Source organism: Muntiacus reevesi, chromosome 2 (assembly GCF_963930625.1).
Source record: "Muntiacus reevesi chromosome 2, mMunRee1.1, whole genome shotgun sequence".
Lineage (NCBI taxonomy): Eukaryota > Metazoa > Chordata > Mammalia > Artiodactyla > Cervidae > Muntiacus > Muntiacus reevesi.
The window spans coordinates 34,000,049-34,018,821 of record NC_089250.1 but is presented as its reverse complement, the minus strand read 5'-3'; the positions used below and the strand labels follow the sequence as shown (position 1 = coordinate 34,018,821).

The 18,773-nt window shown below is 48.2% G+C and overlaps 1 protein-coding gene across 8 annotated transcripts in view; it reads left to right on the top strand.

Annotated features, from left to right (window-relative positions):
- The first annotated feature begins 8,192 nt into the window (after nucleotides 1-8,192).
- The window catches only part of SVIL (supervillin), a 254,554-nt gene continuing 243,973 nt past the window's right edge, over nucleotides 8,193-18,773 (top strand). For 7 of the 8 annotated variants that reach the window (XM_065921239.1, XM_065921238.1, XM_065921237.1 and 4 more), the window contains exon 1: nucleotides 8,193-8,404. The gene's annotated coding sequence lies outside the window, so the exon portion shown is untranslated. The remainder of the gene's footprint in view (nucleotides 8,405-18,773) is intronic. The other variant, XM_065921232.1, reaches the window with a different exon arrangement.

The following is an 18,773-nucleotide window of genomic DNA, read 5'->3' as shown; positions in this document are numbered from 1 at the left end:
AGCCCTCTGGTTGTGCCCGCCAAGCACAACAGACCATGTCCAAGCCTGGTAGGCGAGGCGCTGTGATCTCCATCATGTCGGGTGACCCCCTTGTAAGGATCCATTGCACTTTCTGTCCCAGCTGAGCAAGCCTCTTGGATTGCATCTTCTGGAGTTGGGTTTCTTTAAGCCTTTTCTTACATCATCTTCTCCAAAGCAGATCAGGTTAGAGTCGGGGACACATCTCAGATTTACATCCTCACCAGGAAAGGGCTCTGCAGGCCTCTGATTGCGTGGCTAGTCTTTTATTTCCTGTGTTGTTCTAGTTCAAGGCAAAGGGGAGGATTGCTTATTTTTCATCCTGTCATATGAAATAAAGCCCTGGTTTAGAGTTCCGCAAAATTTGATAAGGAGCATCAAAGGCCTGTTTTTAATAAACTGGGGGGTAGGGGTGGGGGGTAGGGGTGATTAAAAAAAAATGTCTGCTCTCTGCATGAAGATCCCAACTCCCTGAAGGAAGGAGTCTTATCTCCACCACCATCAACATGAGGCTGTTTCCTGTCTCGCCAGGAATATAACTGGAGGGAAAGCGCTTAAATTAAGGCATATGGGCTCCGGGTGAGATTGAATTTATAAGGAGTTTAGGAAACTTTCAAAGCAGCACAGATGGGTGTTGGATAGTGGTATGTCCATCGCTATTGGACAAGCACCAGTGTGGGGAGTGGATGAGCCCAGGGTTCATTGTGAAGCAATCAGCTCTCATCAGCCTAGTGGAAGCAGGACCCATTGCTAGACCCATGATACAGGAGGTGGGATGGTATTTTCAAGGCCACCTAGGTGGTTTTGTGCTGGTAGAATAATGAAGCTAATAATTCATGTGTGATACTCTTGAAATGCTAATAGAATGTCTCCCTGGGATATTCTTTCTTTCTTTCTTCATCAGGTTATTTCTATGCATCTGTCATGACTTAACCCCTTGTGGGTCCCCCCTCCGGCAGCTCTGTCTTTATGTCTTGTGTCTCTGCTTGGATCCAAGCACCAAGGCACCATTCCTGAGCTTAGCCCCTCATGTGTCTAGAAGTCGGAGTTTGTGGAGATCAGCTTTGAGAGGCACCCTGAGGGTCTCAGCAGATGACAGGGGACAGAGCATCATCTCAACAACCCAAGGGATTTGGGGGGTTACTCCAGAAACGAAACCCAGGGCAAAGTAAATTTCCTTCCAGTCAGGGCACTAGAGTCAGCCTTCAAGGGGGTCACCATCTATTGGGAAAGGCAATATAGAAATATAGTTCGGGACTTCCCTGGTGGTCCAGTGGTTAATAATCCACCTGCCAATGCAGGGGACACGGGTTTGAACCCTGGTCTGGGAAGACTCCACATGCCACGGGGTAACTAAGCCCATGCACCAACAAGAGAAGCCACTGAAATGAGAAGCCCACACACTGCAACTAGAGAGGAGCCCTGGCTTCCCACAACTAGAGAAAACCCTCACACAGCAATGAAGACTCAGTGTTTTTAAATTAAAAAAAAAAATAACTCAAGCATCTTCAGACTTTACCTGTTGGTGGTGACAAATAGTAACTGTCTCCTTTGTTACCACAAGTACAAAGATGCTGGCCTACTGACTTCTCCTGAGGGTCCAGCACAGGGAGGAGCCGAAAAATTTGTTGCAATAAACAAGTGAAATGCTTGAGATGATGCCTGAATGGGGCCATCCTAGCATCCAAACCACTGACAATATTGACAATGTCCAAAGTGGTTCTCAAGCAAAGAAGTGATGAACTAAGAGAATGATGGGTGATGTTTTCATGTAAAATAACTAAGAACAATAATCACTTTATTAAGAACTTACCATATTGGAGGGATTGTCCTAAATTTTATTTTTCTCATTTAACTTTCTGGGTCACATAATATGTGCATTAAAAAAAAACCAAGGTGTTGTTCATTTACAATAGTATGTTTGTTTCTGGTGTGCAGCAAAGTGATTCAGTTATTTTTTTTTTCAGATTATTTTCCATTATACATTATTTGAAGTTGTTGAATATAGTTCCCTATTGCTTATCTACTTTATGTACAGTAGTTTGTCTCTATAATCCCATACTCCTAGTTTATCCCCCCTCCTTCCCGTTTGATAACCATATGGTTGTTTTCTACGTCTGTGAGTCAGTCTGTTTCTGTTTTGTATATAGATTCATTTGTATTGTTTTTTTAGATGCTACCTATAAATGATTTCATATAGTATTTGTCTTTGTCTGACTTACTTCACTCAGAATGATAATCTCTTCACCAGTCCATGTTGCTGCCCATGTCATCATCTCATTCTTTTATGGGCTTCCCAGGTGGTACAGTGGTAAAGAATCTGCCTGTCAACACAGGAGACACAACAGACGTGGGTTCAATTCCTGGGTCAGGAAGATCCCCTGGAGTAGGAAATGGCAACCCTCTCCAGTATTCTTGCCTGGAAAATTCCACAAACAGAGGAGTCTGGCAGGCTATAGTCCATGGGGTCGCAAAGAGCTGGACATGACTGAGTGGCTGAGAACACATACATCCAACATCTTCTTTATCCATTTATCTGTTGATGGACTCTTGTGTTGCTTCCATATCTTGACAATTGTCAATAGTGCTGCTATGAACATTGGGTGTGTGTATCTTTTCAAATTAGAGATTTTGTCTTTTCTGAATATATACCCAGGAGTGGGACTGCAGGATCATACGGTAACTTTAGGTTTAGTTTTTTAAGGAACCTTCATACTGTTTGCCACAGTGGCTGCACCAATTTGCATTCCCACCAACAGTGTAGGAGGGTCCCCTTCTCTCCACACGCTCTCCAGCGTTTGTTGCTTTTAGACAGTTTGATGATAGCCATTCTGACCAGTGTGAGGTGATAACTTATTGTGGTTTTGATTTGCATTTTTCTGATAACTAGTGATGCTGAGCATCTTTTGTGTGCCTGTTGGCTATCTGTACATCTTCCTTGGAGAGATGTCTATTTAGGTCTTCTGTCTATGTTTTTATTGGGTTATTTAGGTGTTTTTTTTTTATTGAATTGTGTAAGCTGTTTATATATTTTGGATATTAACCCCTTGTCAATCAATCACACTGCCTAAATTTTTTATAAACGTCTTCAGAAGGGAGTACTCTTGTTACCCACAACTTATAGCTAAGGAAACTAAGGAACAGAGAGGTTAAAAGTAATTCAAAGGTAACACAGCTTTGAATCCAAACAGGTTGGCTCTGCAACTCTTAGAGGATGGAGAAGCAGGTAAATACAGTGATGAACTAGAAAATGGACTATTTTGAAGGAATTTAGCAACTTATGTTAAACTAGTTCTGCCCCATCTATATTTTCAGTTTTTATTGGTAATTTTAGTTAAATACTCCTATTGGCACCCAAACCACCACTAATTTTCAGGAAATTAAAGAAGGGTTTATTACTTATAAAATTATATAGAACAAGGAGTGGAGGGTGATATATAGGACAAAGAATCTTCTCTGTATTTAGGGGAAAAGTTCAACTAACAGCCATCTAGTTAGTTTAGATGGTTGAGACTTGGCCAGTGTTATAAATAATATCAAAGAATATTTCAGTCTCCAGGAATTTTTTGAAACCACATTTTTTTCTAACCCATCCTGGTGTGTGTGTGTGTGTGTTTTAAAAAGCTGAAAGAAGAATCTGGAACCCATTTCAAAGTTTGGTTAAAACTCATGCTTGCTACAGTCTGATTTCTTTCAGATTTTGTCCATCTTTCAAATCTAAAATATAATTCTATAATATTTGTGGCCAACTGTATTTCTATTGAGAAGCAAGAGAATAGAGATTGTCCTCTAGAATTTCTTTTTCATTACAATTTTGGCTATCTCTGGTCCAGTCTATTTGTTTCTCTTTTTAAAAATCTTATCTCACTACCATATGATTTCACTCATATATGAAAATGTAAAAAACAAACAAAACAAAATAAATAGACAAATCAAACAAAAACAAACATGTAGATACAGACAACAGAGAGGAAGGGGTAAGAGATCAGCTGTATGATGATTGATGGAAACTAAATTTTTGGTGGTGAGCATGCAGTAGGGTAGATCAAAACAGAAACAGAATGTTGTGCACATAAAATATATAATGTTATAAACTAAGGTTACCTCAATCAGAAATCTAAAAAAAAATTTAAGGTTAACAACCTTCCCCCAATCTTGTCTACATCCTGCTGGCCCAAGTATTTATTCTTTTCATCTGTTCAGACCAGAATGACTTAAACAATGAAAAAACACAGTAGCAATAATGTGTATTCTTTATTTACACAACAACCTTCTTTTACAGATTCTAAACTTTAGGGAGTGAGAACACTGTCTTCTAAATGTTTGTGGGCTGGATCTAGGTTCCTCAGTAAAAGGCACTTAATACAGATGGAAATATTTGGCAGAACTCTCAAGGTTATAGTTTTATCAGGGCCACTTGTTACTTCTCCCTGTTACATAATCCTATCACATTTTGGCCCTTCTCTCCATGGACGTTCCAGACAAGTCAGCTACCAGAGATGAGAAAAACTCGACTTTTCCTCTGAATTCATTGTTTGAACACTTACATCTCCCACTCTAACCCAGGGAAAATGGTATTTTTATTTCAGCAAAGGTTAACTTCATAACATTTGATCTTGGAACATTCGTGATGAAAACCGGGTTAAGAAATCCCATGTCACAGCACCTCCTGCTCATGTCTGGAAGCCTTGGGGCCAGGTCTGGCCACAACCCAGGCCTCTCTCCTCTGCTCCGAGTCACTGATCTCATTTCTCATGACTCCTTGACAGACTCCAGCCAAGAGAACTTCCCACACACATCTCCACCCACAGACCAGTCAATCAAAGCACTAATGTGGCACCTACTGTGTGCAAAAAGAGCCCTATGTTTTACTTTCCATTGGCCAATTGCTGGATTAAAAGCCTGGCTCAGAATTTCCTTCCAGAAAATGTCCTTTTCTTAATGACTCCCCTTTCCATTGTCTCTATAAATATGTGTCCTCCGGTGAGCCCAACTCCAGTCCTGCTAAGATAATTAGCATTTAACTAGGACCTACAGGGAGGGATAAATTGGATGACACAACAACCCTGTACACACACACAGATACACACACACATACAACTCACAATTATAGTTAACAAAAATTTCATGAAAACAATACTAACACTTACTAGACAGGATATGCTCAAGTATTTTTAAATTCTAATTCTGTTTCATTTTTTAAAAATTCTCACTTTTATGCACAAAATTGATTTCGAGACCAACAGCCTGAAAATCCCAGGGTATTTAGCATAGAAGTTAATTAGAGATTCTAGAAAATGAACCTATAATTCAAGCAGGAAGTTCACAAATATTGTCAGAGAAAGTGAAGCTTGTTCCAAATAAAATACTTGCTAACAGATGCCTAGATTGACTAAATCCTCTGAATTTCTAAGAATTCATTCATTCCTGAAAGCAAACTTTTATTTTTGAGCATCCAGTCCAGACTAGACTTGAGCATACAAAAATGGATAGATAGGGTTCTTGTCGTCCAGAACCTCATGGTTTAACAGAGGATGCAGGAGACCCAGGACTCTTGGTCAGTGCCCTAAGTTCTATGATGCACCCTGGGATGCTCCCTAATTCAGGAAGGGGTGGGTGCACTTCCTAGACCTGGCGACTCTCTAGCGGAGGCTAAAAGAGGAGTGACGCTGTCTCCATAGACTGAGAGAGTCATAGATGCTTGTGTTTCTAGAGTAGGGGCCCTCTTGGGTCTGCAGGCATTGTGAGCGAGTGGTCCCTGTGACTCCAGTGAAGGCCACTGATAGGGAGATGGTCAGAGATGAGCCTTCAGAAGGAAGTGAACAAAGATGCTTGAATTTTCTCCTGAAACCTAAAGGTAACCCACTGACAGGATAAAGAGGTTTCCGGTTTTGAAAGATCCCTAAAGGAGCAGTGTGGATGATGCTGGCCAAAAGCAGGCTGGGGCAGCAGGTCTAGTTAGGGGGTGGGTGCGGAAACCCAGAGGAGAGAGCGTAAAAAGGACTTTACTGGGGTGATAGTGGTGGGAATGGAGAAGCAGGGAGCCCTCTGTGAGGCATCAAGGACACAGCGGCCAGTGGCTTAAAGTAGGTCCCGTCTCAGATGGGCATCTGTGCTAACCCCGTGGCAGGAGGATGGATGTAGGTGGAGAGACGAAGTTTCGGGAAAGGAGTTCAGTGCTGGATATGCAGAGTTTGGAGTGCCCAGACTGGTTTTAATAGCCACTTGCATATGGAGATTAGGGAGCAGTCTAGCCTGGTGTTAGATGAAGCCACAAGCAAAGATCAAACCAGCAGAAGATTGGAAATAAGGCTCAGAGAAGGCCCCAGATTCGGGGTTATTACTGATTTGCGAGAGATCAGCTGGGTCTGGTGAGCCTGGGATCTGCACAAGCTGCCTTGTCTTTGCTCCTCCAGCTTTTCCTAGCTTAAATGCTGCCAGAGCTCTCCCAGAGAGCTGAAGAAGTGGAGAGTCTTTATTGTATTTATACAACACAGTCCCTCCTTCAGGAGACTTCGGAGATGACACAGGTGCCAGGCAGAGGGCATAGCTCCAACAAAGGCAGAATGAAGAAGGTAAGGGTGATTCTCTACTCAGTCGTTAACAAACTGTAAAGGACTGGCTTTGAAATTTCTGGTGGGCAGGGGGTTCCAAACTGCTCATAGATTCTGCTCTATCCTCTTGACACACTGGAGTGTTGTACTGATTGTATTTCTGAGGACCTGCGCTAGGAGAGCTATTTCATTATTGGGCCCTAAGTCCTTCCAGCTTTGAATTATTGCACCTGAGTCCACATATAGACCAGCTCCAGGGGAGGGCAGAGGGATGAGGAGGGGAGGCTGAAGCTCAAGCTTTCTTCTAGGGTGTTAGGGGCAGTGAAGCTCACTGTTGTTATGGACTGAGTTGTGGTCCCCTGCCCCTTGTCAAATTCATCTGCTGAAGTGCTAACTCCCAGCATTTCAGCATGTGACTGTGTTTGGAGGCAGGGTCTATAAAGAGGTAACTTACTTAAAATGACATCTCATGGGTGGGCTGTCATCTCCTCTGACTGGTGTCTTTAAAAGAGGAGATTAGGACACAGACAGACACAAATAGGAAAAAGACCATGCCAAGGACAGAGAGGACCGCCACCCTCAAGCCGAGTAGAGAGCCCTCAGGAGAAACCAGTCTTCCTGACACCTGATCTTGGATTTCCAGCCTCCAGATCTGTAAAAAGATTAGTTTCTGTGGTCCAGGCCACATGGCCTGTGGTAGTTACTAGGCAGCCCTAGAAAACTATCAATAACACACTCACCTTTCATTCTTCTGATGGGGGCTGCTGTGCATAACTTGGTGTTATGGTGTTCCTCCTACTCAAGAGGAAAAGAGTCTAACGCTCAGAGGAAAAGCAGCAGGGGCTGGATGGAAATCACATGCCAACGCAAGCTAGTGAAACAGATGAATAGTAAGTGCGGATTTCACAAATCTAAATTTACCTACTGCTTTGCAGATTACCATGTACTCCACGAACCTTATTAACTCGTTTAATCTTTGCAACTGCCTCAGCATCACCTGGGAACTTGTTAGAAACGCCAAGTTCTCAGCCCTGGCAGATGTAAAGCATCGGAAAGTGGGGCGGGGCTTCGCGACAAGTGTTTCAACAAATCTCAGGTGGAGGTGGGCGGGGGATTCTGATCAGCGAAAGTAAAGTATGAGAACCACTTGGCTGGGGGGTGGGGGAAAGAAAGGCAAGGTCTTCCGTCCAGACCCGCAGGTCGGAGGGTGACGTGACTTTCACAGTTGTGATTGGAGGGGCCAGGACGGTCTCCTTGACAACGGGCCCGGAGCGCCTGTGACTACAAAGTCCGCACACTTTGCTGGGTTTTATCCCTGGATCGACTGGACACTCGAAGCTCCAGTCCCAGGCCTCTAAGGTCAGTGGCGCCCCTCCGGCCTCAGAGCGGCTGCAGGTCTGGAGCCCCGGGAGCGCGACGAGCCCTGGGGCCCGGAGCCGCCGGACGCGCGCGCGCGCGCGTTCCCCGGCAGGCGCGGGTGCGCGCCGAGGGGGTGGGTCGCCCGGGCCCCGCTGGCCTGGCGCGCGGTCCGAGCCACTCAGAGCGCCCGGCGGCCGACACCCGGGGGCCCTACAATTAATACCCGGCGCCCGCCCGCCGCTTCGGGACTCGCGCGCCCGCTCTCGGGGAAGGAGGCGCTCGCTGGGCCCTGACCCGCCTCGCAACTCGTCTGCTCTGGCAGCTGCGGCGACCGAGCGCCGGACAGACCCTCCGAGCCCCTCGCCGAGAGCCAGCTCGCGCAAGGACCAGTGTGCTGCCCCCTCGCCACCCTCGTCGCCGCGGGGAACTCTGCGCCGGCGGCTGGCAGGCAGGTGGGCGAGCGCGCCGGCTGGGTGAGTGCGGGAAGTCGGGGCGAGCTGGGGAACCCCTGGGCTGGGGACGCGGACCCTCGAGCGTGGGTGTCCTCTCGGCTCCTCCTGGCCCCTCTCCAAAGTTGTACCCTGGATCTGCGGCAGGGCGGAGGCGGGGGTAGCGGGAGACGGGTAAGCTCACCTGCTGGAAGTGTGTTTACTCGGGCGAAAGAACGAGTCATTGGCCAGCCACTCCCCCCGGCTGGGGAGCAACACGCCGGCCGACCTGGGCTCCCCTGGGACTGCGATTGTCCCTGAAGCTGCCCCAAGTGTCTTCCGAGTCCTAGGGCTCGGGGGTGTGAATGGCCACCACCCTCGCCTCCGGCCCTTTAATTCGGGCAGAAGACGTCTACTGAGAATCAGGACCCAAACTTTGTTTGACACAGTGAAACTGACTTTCCAGGGCTTTTTTAAACTGGTCTTGCACACGCGGCTAATGGTGGGTTCCTGAGGACGCCTCCGGGGAGCAGAGCTGGACCGGCCGGCCCGCGAGTGGGGCGCGCAGTGGCCCCGGGGCACAGGGACAGCCCTGGTCCTCTTGGGCCGGGGTCGGGCCCAGTTCGTGCATAACGGCCCAGGACAGTCCCGGCGCGCTGACCCCTACTCTCGTGGGTGGCCGCGGTGGGAGGCGCGGGAGTCCCTGCGCTCGGCCGGGCTCCATGTTCCCGACCCGCTCCAGCCCGGGGAAGCTCCGGCCGGTGGCCCGGCAGAGGGCGCCCGCTCCCGATCGCCGCGCCGGCCAGAGGAGGGAGGGCACTCGAGTGAGGCTCCAGGTGAGGAGCTGTGAATCATCCCGGGAGGGGGACCCGGTCCTCGTTCTGGGAAAGCAGGCAGGGAGTGGCCGCGGCGCTGTCGAGAGTCCAGGCTGCCCAGCGGCAGTCGGGCGGGGAGCGGCAGCTGTGCCCCGGGAAGTCTGGGGGAAGCTCGGAAAGACGGTGAGGAGCGTCCCTCCGCGCGGTGGCCGAGGGCAGCGATCGGCCGCGCAGAGCTTGGGCGGGCAGACACTAGGACGCGCCGCGGTGCGCCCTCCCCCGGGGGCCGGAGGTGAAGTTAGACTTGGGCTTGGGACGGTCCTGCCGGGGGCACCGGGGGCGGCCGATCCCCGGGCCGCCGCGATGGGGCGCTCCCGGGGGCGGGGGCCTGCGGGGTCCCGGAGCAACAACAAAGGCGCGGCGCGGTCGCCGCTCCCACCCACTTCCGTCCCGGCGCGCCCGGGCGCGCGCCGCCCCGCGGCACCGGCCGGCTCAGGCTTCCCCTCCGCGGAGTTTCGGGAAGTTAGCGGGGCGGCCCGTTAGACTGGGAGGAGGGGCGGGGAAGGGGCGGCCCGGGGAGGGACAGGCGTGTGCCCAGAACTGCGACACTGCCGGCCTCCCTATCTCACCGCCTGGGCGGAGGGTGAGGGCAGCAGCGGCCCCCGGGCGCCTTCCTCGGGGTCCCTGGGTCGCGCCCCAGCGGTGGGAAGTGCAGGCGCCGCGCGCCCTGCCAGCCCCCCGGGCCACGCCCCTCCGCGCGGGCTCCCGGAAGGGAGGGGCTTAGTCCCGGGGTGACAGCGGCAGTCCGCCGGTACCCCGAGGGGAGCTCCAGAAGGCGGTAATTGCATTACTGTGAGCGAGCGACCTGGCAGCTCTAGTTCAGGCCGCAATCTGGGTCAGGTGCGGGGTTAAGCGCTTCTGGCGTCGGCATTACAGCTGGGGTGCAGTCCTGAAGGTTTGTTGTAGTTGAAGTTCCGCCGAGGGGAGAGGACGGCGGGGAGAAAGAGGAGAGCTCCTCTTCTTCCCCGAGGTTGTGGTCACTGCGTGCAAACCCCAGGCTTAGGCACAAGCCTGTCCTTGGGATGGCAGCGGCAGCATCTCCCTTGTGCGACAGGCGCTTCCCGGGAGCAGGACGCCAGAGGAGGTGCTGCCCAGGAGAAAGCCGGGGTGCTCTGCTCTGGTGTGAAACCGTATCCGGCCGTAATCGATGGATAGGTTTCACGTTTTCTTATCTGCCGCCACTCCCTTCTGAAGTAGGGAAAGGCCTTCTAAACGAGACTCTTATATCCACTTAGAAAGGATCGTCACCATTCACTTTTAAGCCTCCTAGCCTCCCGCAGAAACATGACTTCTTTCGTAAAGATGGGGAAACGGGCTCAAAGAGGTTTCCAGCACCGAGTCTGTCCTGCTCCAAAAGAGTACCGTTCGTTTCCTAGTCCCAGTTCCTACGCCAAAGGCTACCCCCTCGAGAGGCATTGTGGATTGGTGATTGCAGTCAGAGGTACAAGCTCTAAGCCTGGGTTCGGTTTGATGGTGTTAGTTATTAGGATTAGATTGACTCCTCCTGTGGCTGACTTTTGCAGTCGCTCAGGGCCTCAGCTAAACCAAGTTTGTTTGTTTAGGACACCGCGAGCAACTTGGAGGATCTCAGTTCCCCAACCAGGTATTGAACCCAGGCCCATGGGTTCTGGCAGTGAAAGCCAGAACCCTAACCATTAGGCTCCAAGGGAACTCCCCCAAACTCTTGGTTTAAAGCTTAAGGTATATGAAGACAACTAAACTGCTTAGAGTCATCTGACAGCACAAAAGAGAGGCAGAAACAGCTGCGGTTTGCCTGCGCAGGCGTCTCATTAGGCAGGTGGGCCGGGGCTCAGGAGGTCTATCTGGGAAGCTCACAGCTCCGTTGGCCTTCCTGCAGGAAGACGGCTGCATTTCCTACCCCATCTAAGCTCTGACATTGCTGCCACGTGTGTTTAAAATGAAGTCTGCCTTAGAAATGCATCAACCTTCATTAATTAAAGCCATAACTAGTAGGTTATGACAAAATTCCTATTAGGCATCTGAGATCATCACATCTTTAAGCCTTATTGAACTCCAGTTTATGATATGAGAAGGTGGTATTGTCTTGAGTGTACTGGAAGTGTGTTGTCTCAGAGAAAAATGTATGAAGCCCTGGAATGATGGTCCTGACTCAGAATGTCCTAGGGCACTGCCAGTTGTGCAGGCAGCGAGGTGTGATGATTAAGGGCCGGCTTCCTCTGCTGCCTCCCCTGTCTAGAGGTGTGTGACGCTGGGGCTTCCCGGGTGGCACAAGGGTAAAGAATCCACCTGCCAAGCAAGAGGAATGGGTTTGATCCCTGGGTGTGGAAGATCTCCTGGAGAAGGAAATAGCAACCCACTCCAGGATTCTTGACTGGGAAATCCCATGAGCAGAGGAGCCTCGAGGGCCACAGTCCAAAGAGTCGGGTACTGCTTAGCAGCTAAACACCACCACAATCGTAGCATTGCCTGGTTTCAAGCTGCAAGGGTTAAAAGTGACCCTTCATATAAGGCACTTCGTGGCAGGGATCCTAACACTGTAGCCACTCAACAAGTGTTAACTAATAATGAGGAGGTTTGAGAACAGAACCTTCCTTCCCTTGTGTGGAGAGGTACAATAGTTGAGAGTTAACTTGATCGTCTTCATTCATGTAGCAAGGTAATGCACTTAGCTATTCTTTCTTGTCAGCAAGTGTTGTGTGTGTGTGTTGGGGGTGGGGTGGTAATGATGGAAAACTTTGTCTAGTCGCCCAAGGAATTTACAAGGAGCTCTGGAACCGCCCGGTTTTCCTCCTCCTGTCACCGCTGTGTAATTTTGTGGCCAACCTTCCAGCTATTCCTCTTTCTTTTTAAATTCAAAGTCAGTATCCCGTGGCCAAGAGGACAGGACTTAAAAAATAAAAAAGCCCTCAAAACCACCAAACAAGCTGGAGAAAAGGAAGCAGTTCTTCTCTTTGTGCCTTCACTAGCCACTGACAACGCTAAAGAAAATTTCTGTGTCTGTGAAAATTGTGCTGGCCTGATCCTGGCAAGTGGGAAAATAGAAATCTTTCTGGAATATGCTTGGAAAATAGAATATTTTCTGGAGTCTGTTTAAAGATGAGCCACAAAATTGATCAGGGAGGGAGGAGAGTTTGAGATAACATTTTAAAACTGTTTGCTCAAATATGGTCAACTGTGTATGATGCCCAGATTGCCAAACTAACATTTGGAAGGTGGCAGAGAGGGATCTGGTTACGTCCAGTTAAGCTACACGAGTGAACATCCAGGATAACTATTTCATGTGTTTAAAAAAAAAAAAAAAAACTTGGAAGATTTTTGATTTAGCCAATGCAAGTGGAGAAATAGCTATTTTTAAGTGTACTATGTCAAGTTGTTGATGAAGACCTCCTGAACATTGCTGCTTCCTAGTTCTTGGTTTTTGCATTTATCTTTTAAATAATCATCCTAGGTGAAGGGCTGGAGACCTTATAACATCATTAAATACCACCCAATGGTGAAAGTTGTCACCAAGAAGGGCATGGAGTGGAGTCCAGGGTGGGATTGCCCTTGAAAGTCATACACAGATTTTTCCATTTGGGTGCTAATGAGCTGCATGTCTATGACCAGGGGACGGCGTGCAAAGGGTTAGCAGGGAGGTTTCTCCCCTTTTGTGCATCTCGCTTCATTTGTAGCTACTTGTTGAGTTTCCAGGGCGGAAGAAAGAAGCAGCTGCGGGGCATGCGCCAGACCTGCGCTGGGCTGTCGCTTCCATTGTGGGGAAGATGAACAGGCAGCCTTATTTTGGATCACATAGCAGCTTGTTCAAAAGCATCTTGCATTCCCCAGCTGCTCCACAACTTCTTCGCGTATGGGAGAGAACTTGCCAGCTGCTGGGGCAACTGTGCTTACATTTGCTGCTTTTGTGCAGAAACCCAGGAAGGTAAAAATCCATAGACGCCTTTGTTAAACTGTAGCCATTGTAAGGAGTCTTGTTTGTTTCTGTTATGTCAATGTTATTCCAGATAGAGGGTCTCAGGGGGAGAAAAGGAAATGTCAGAATTAACATTCCCTCCCTCCCCATACCTTTTTTTTTTTTTTTGGAGGATGACCAGCATGTATGTAGTTTTTCTCTCCTGAAAACCTAGGCTGCTTTTGTATTTCGGTGACTAACAAAGAAACAGGTTGCGTGGTAAAATTAAGTGGGTTTTTTTTTTTTTTTAAGTTGCCATATTCCTCAGGGTTAATCATTATATATTTTTCTGTTGTAAGTGAAATGTATAAAAGTTACAATGTATGTCCAGACTGTGTGCTTTTGTTTTCTGAAGATTTAGGGTATTTTGCATTTGTTAGAGCCAGTCTGTGCCCACCCCTTATCTTATCCTTGAGAAAACTGGAGTTTCCAAGAAGTTGTTACTTACCCAAGATGACTTAGCTCTTTGGTTTACTTCAGTAGGTCTTAGGTTGAGTGTTTACATGCAGGCAGGCCTGGAGAACCTGAAGATGAAAAAGGGCTTGGGCCTAGCCGTGGATGGACTCGCAGGTCAGAAACAACAGACAGAAACAAGTACACCATGAGGGCTGTAATAGAGGCAGCGTGTGTGTGTGTGTGTGTGTGTGTGTGTGAAGGTGCCTCTTCAGAGAGTTTTTTGTTAATCCCATTATTGTCACCATGTCTGCTCAAATAAAGCCGAGGAGGAGGAGGTGGGGCCAGGAAGATGGGAGAGGCTTGATAAGGTTGATCAAATGTTGAGTTCATATCCTAATCAGAGAAGGCTTCGCACGTGCGTGTATACACCTTTCTCTACCAGAGCCTCCCAGTTCCCTGACTCCTGCCCAGCATTCAAAAGCATGTACTGTGCTTAGTCGCTCAGTTGTGTCTGACTACTTGCGATCCTGTAGACTGTAGCCTACCAGGCTCCTCTGTTCCTGGGGATTCTCCAGGCAAGGATACTGGAGTGGGGTGCCACGACCTCCTCCAGGGGATCTTCCCAACCCAGGGATCGAACCCAGGTCTCTTGCATTGCAGAAAGATTCTTTACTGAGCCACCAGGGAAGCCCAAGAATACTGGAATGGGTAGCCTATTCCTTCTCCAGTGGATCTTCCAGACCCAGGGATCACACCAGGGTCTCCTGCATTGCAGGCAGACAGATCTTTACCAACTGAACTACCAAGGAAGCCCACTCAAAAGCCTCTTGCCTCCTAATTCCTGTGAATGGAGGTGAACGAATGACTAGCAGCTACAAGCATAAATCCAGTGCTTTATAGGAATTGAGTCAGTTTCAGTCCCTTTGTTCTAGGAGAGGTTATAAAATAAACTCTGATCACTTGTGTGCGTGTGCTAAGTCAACTTCAGGCATATCTAATTCTGTGACCCTGTGGACCATACATAGCCCACCAGGCTCCTCTGCCCTTGGGGTTCTCCAGGCAAGAATACTGGAGTGGATTGCCATGCCCTCCTCATGAATAAAACCCTCTGATTGTGATGCTCATCGCACTCTTAGCATCTTTTGTGCCGGCACCCACTGTGGCTTCAACTCTCCCAGCGACCCATTAATTGTCAAGTTAGACCCACATTTCTAAGCCCTTTAATCTCCTTCAGGGCTCCACTGACACTTCCACACATCTTTTTATTTCATCTCCTTTGCACAGGGATCTTAGCTTTTTGACAGCATCTCAGCTTTCAGTTGGTTTTGCTGGCATTTCTTTCGAGACCCTCAAGAACTGTGTTTGGTTCTCTGAGCTGATGACCTGGTGTGGCAGGAAGGGGGAGGTCTCAGGGGTGTGGGGTGTATTTTACAAAAGAGGAAACTGGCTCTGCCTTTGAGAACCTTGCCTGGGCTAGGATTAGAATAAGATCCTGCCGCAAAGATCCATGCCCTTGCTGATCAAGTCTTGAAAGAATCAACTTGTTTGAAACTAGAGGACAAGGCCTCACCTTCTGGAGACTTCATTGCGTGTCTTTTGTCTGCATGGTCCCCACTGGATTCTTTCCCTGGAATAATTCTTTTCCTTATTACACTTCTCTGCACGTTATAAATGTCCACTTACCATGTTCTGTTTTCAAGTCTTGGCTCTTGAGAGCAGTTGCAAACTTCTCTTTTGTTCCTTTATTTTTTAATTGAATTATAGTAGACTTACAATGTTGTGTTAGTTGCAGGTGTAACAGGTGCAAGTGATTCAGTTGTACACACACACACACGTATATAAATCTATTGTTTTTCCGCTTCTTTTCCATTAGCAGTTATTATAAGATATTGAGTGGAGTTCCCTGTGCTATGACAGTAGGCCCTTGTTGGACATCTGTTTTAAATATAGTGGTGTGTATCTGCTAATCCTAAACTCCTAATTTATCTGCCCCCCCTTTCCACTTTTGGTAACCATAAGTTTGTCTTTATCTGTGTGTCTATTTTGTTTTGTAAATAAGTACGTTTGTATCTTTTTTTTTAGATTCCACATATGAATGATATCACATGGTGTTGGTCTTTCTCTTCCTGACTTCACTTCGTATGATCACCTCTGGGTCCGTCAAGCTTTATAACACGGGCATCCCTCCTACCTGCATGAGCGAGCACACACATGCCTGCACACACACACAGAGGCCCAACATGGCCAGTGGACGTGTTACTCTTCTTCAGCCAGCCCAGCTCCTTTCAGATGATTTCACGTTCACTGCATCTCAGAGTGTTTCATCCCCGTTCAGTGCTCTGGATGCAATAGCCGCTTCCCTGTAGGAGGAAGACGGTGATGAGCTTTGGGGGTGCAGCCATGAGGGGCCGCTTTTTGTCTCAAGAATGCCCCACCCCGGTGAGTTCCTTGTGCAGTTTTGCTCCCATAGGCCTCCTAACAGCACCCCACACCCCAAGCTTTGGCTGCCTTCTCCTCCTTGTAAGACCCCCCTTTTTTTTCTCTCTCTCTGATGAGCTGCCCTCCTTCTCCTGGTCTGTGGCCATCACCCAGCCACCTCTCACAGCCGTTGGTTTCAGGTGTCTTAGGGACACTTTGCCTGGAATGCCCTTATCTCCATCTGTCATTGGTGTTTGATTGCTCCCCCACTATCCAGCCTGCCCTTTGACACGGGGTGAGTTCTCCCGCTTGCCATCCTCGCTGCCTACTTCTGCGGGCTTCTCCTCCTCTGGCTGATGGCTGATTCTTGGCTCATCCTGCGGCCCTGTTTCAACCCCTCTGTCTGCACTTTCCCAGGCCTCCCAGTCCATGGCTTTGTTTCTGTCCTGCTTTTTCCTTCTCGCTTCCTCTGCTCCCCACCCCACCCAACTCCCTTTTTTGGTTTTGTTTTGTTTTACCCTCTTGATTTTTATTTGGTTTGATGTAGTTGACATACCAGCTTCAGGTGTACAACATAACGATTCAATATTTGTATATGTTACGAAATGACCATAATAAAATCTAGTCAACATCCATCACCATGCATAATGACACATTTCTTGTGCTGAGCACTGTTGAAGTTGACTCTCTTAGCCTCTTTCATCTAATCCTTCCTCCCCTTCTTTGAAGGTGCTTCCTGAGAAACAGATTCTTTCTCATTTATTTGTTCTAACCCACACTTCGCAGGCCCTTGGGTATAATCATGACATATGTTATATGCACTGTTACAGTTTTTATTTTGAGGCTTGTAACTAAAATGATTCTTGGAATTGAACCTTGGAAACACCAGTCTTGAAACTGGTCTGGTCAGGGCATTTCAAAGACTTGAACTTTGGGGGAAATGTTTTGAGATTTATTTTGGCTTCCCTTTCACATGGCAGCACCTTGGAAGTCACTGGAACACGAACTTGTGTTTTGATAACTTTTTCCTTGCAAATGGACATTGTGCATACACCAAACAGAATTAATGTTTGCTTTTTTCCTTCCCCCTTTCAAATTATACTTTTGAAAGACCTTTAAAGGAAGTTGAGTTTATGCTGGGTGGCCAGTCTGTTTCTGTGTAAATCCTGAAAGATTGGTCATCTTGAGTCTGTGCTGTTCCAGAGGGTCATGTCGGGTACTTCTAGCTGTGATCTTGCATCTCTGAAAATACACTGGAGAGGAGGTCTGGGGAGATCCTTCACAAATTCACCCCGATTTTGGGACTCTTTATTTTTCTCTCCAGACCTTTGGTCACAGAGAGGCATCCGCAGGGTCAGGATGGAGCAGGCTGGCTGTTGGGAGGCAGTGGAAGAGGATGCCTTGAAACAGGGCTGCAGGAGGAGCCTCTGGGGTTCAGCTCCTGCTCAGTGGTGATCCCCATGAACTCTGGAGCCCTCGCATCTTGCTCTCCACTTTTTTTTTTTAATTCTGCAAAACAAAGGGAAAGGATGCTCCTCTATGCCAAAATGGAGTTTGCTTATAGATATTCCCAGTTAAAAAGGAGCCAGTTTTCTTGCCCTGGTAGACAGGGGAGCCTGCTTAAAGCATTGGGCTAGGAGCTTACATTCCTACAGACTCACCCAGAGCAAAGGATCTTTGTTTCAGCCATGTCCTTTAATTGGTGTCCAGCGGCATCTTGATGTGGTTACTAGGTTAAGTTCACTTAATCTAGTTATCCGTCTATATTAACATCTGGGGAAAGGCTTTTTAAGTTGGGATTATGTAGAAACAAGATGTGAAAGCATCAAGTGGACTGTTCATTCACTGATTTGGTCACAAATATCTGTTAACTGCATGTGTGTATGCATGTATGTGTGGGCTTGGTATTGAGACTAGAGAGTCAATCCTGACCTCATGAGTCTTACAATCGGAGATGGGTTTGCCAGCACAGAAGCACAGGAACATGTTGTAGGAGAGATGTGAGTACACTCCGGTTGTAGCTGTGTATGCACTGGTGGGGGCGGTGATGCTGTTGATTACAGCAGCATGGAAGATTGGCTGCGACTGTGTATCGGGCTCTTTGGTGAGGCTTAAAGTGCAGTGCAACTTTTCATCAGCACCATCTCTGAGCTGAAGCCTTCACAGGCTAAGTACCCCGAATCAGGCAAGACAGTAAGTAGTAGAGTCTGGTTATGAACTCGGATCCCAAGCCATCAACTTTATCTATTCAAGGAGACAACCATATCGGTGTCTTGTAGGTTGGCTTTTCCTTCTGTGGCCATCTGCACCATCGCATGTAATGAAGGAAGGAGGAAGCCTGGAGAGCGGTGTGCCTACAGGATGTCCGGTGGGGTGCAGACGACCCCCACTGTCCTCTAAGGGATGTATGGTGGGGATGTAGTCCAGACAGTGACTCTGAGTCTGTAATTACGCATTTTCTCGAAGTGTCCTTTATACTCCGTGTTTTGCCAACTGTGTTTCTAAAGAGGCTTTCTTATCCCTCTGCCAAGCTCTGCAGAAACTAGCTGCCAGGCTTATTGTCACTTGGGAGGGACTGTCCTCCACAGCAGGCAGCCTCTTTTCCTGGTGCTGTGTGTCACAGCCAGCAGCCTCTCCTGTCTGCCTTGCTGTTTTCAGTGGTTTCTGGGGGAGGAAAGAGGTTCTATTTCAGGCCTGTTGGAGGGAAGAGGGACTTCCCCATCTGTTGGAGGCGATCTGTGTGCCTGAAGCCGCTCTCAGAAGTCTCATCTTCACATCCAGCGTGGTGTAGACT